Source organism: Sinocyclocheilus grahami, unplaced genomic scaffold, assembly GCF_001515645.1.
Source record: "Sinocyclocheilus grahami isolate Dianchi unplaced genomic scaffold, SAMN03320097.WGS_v1.1 scaffold979.1, whole genome shotgun sequence".
NCBI classification, from domain to species: domain Eukaryota; kingdom Metazoa; phylum Chordata; class Actinopteri; order Cypriniformes; family Cyprinidae; genus Sinocyclocheilus; species Sinocyclocheilus grahami.
The window spans coordinates 366,934-367,974 of NW_015506158.1; the positions used below are offsets into that span (position 1 = coordinate 366,934).

General features: G+C 36.7%; 1 protein-coding gene across 1 annotated transcript in view; it reads left to right on the plus strand.

Annotated features, from left to right (window-relative positions):
• The window catches only part of LOC107565067 (B-cell linker protein-like), a 24,450-nt gene that overhangs the window by 22,054 nt on the left and 1,355 nt on the right, over window positions 1–1,041 (plus strand). The window lies entirely within an intron of this gene.

The window sequence follows — 1,041 nt, forward strand, 5'->3', positions numbered from 1 at the left end:
AAAATACCTTTAGAGGTTTTTGTTTTTCATATTTATATAAAAAATAATTTTATACAACAATTAAAATATTAATTTTATACAAGTTAAACAACCAACAGTTTAATATTGAGTGACTTACATTTTTAGAAACATTAATGTCTGTTTTTTTTTGTAGAACAAAGATAGTTCCAAACAAATATTTGTGACTCAGACCAACACTGCAGTGTTTCCTTTCTGGATGAATCTGTTTTGAACAAATCATCTGAGTCAATGATTCAATTATCCATTCATAAATACAGTCGCTTGCTTCGTTTCTAAGTTAATCAACTGTTTTGAATGAATCGCTCAAATGAATGATTCAATTAATCAGTCATTAAGACAGGGACTTGCCGCCACCTACTGGCGGTTATCCATGACAGGCCTAAACCAGACAAGGTACTTGCCAAAAATGAAAATTCTGTCATTAATTACTCACCCTCGTTTTGTTCGAAACCCGTAAGACCTTCGTTCATCTTCGGAACACAATTTAAGATATGTTTGATGAAACCTGAGGGCTCTCTGACCCTCCCATAGACAGCAAGGTAACTACCACGTTCAAGGTCCAGAATGACGTCATCATGCCGGATCTGGGTCAGCGCCGCCACACGCTCGTGAACGCGCATCCAAAGTGACGCAGTAGAGACGAAAATGTGGAATAAAGTCGTTATTTTTGTTTTCTTTGCGCAAAAAGTATTCTTGTAGCTTCGTAGCTTTACAGTTGAACCACTGATGTCACACGGACTACTTTGTCGATCATCTTGGTACTTTTCTGGACCTTGAACGTGGTAGTTACCTTGCTGTCTGTGGGAGGGTTAGAGAGCCCTCAGATTTAATCAAAAATATCTTAAATTGTGTTCCGAAGATGAACGAAGGTCTTACGGGTTTCGAACAAAACGAGGGTGAGTAATTAATGACAGAATTTTCATTTTCGGGGTGAACTAATCCTTTAATAATGATCATTTTGACAGGTTCGATTTTATTTAAATTCAGCTTTGCATCACAGGAATAAATTGGTTAACTAAA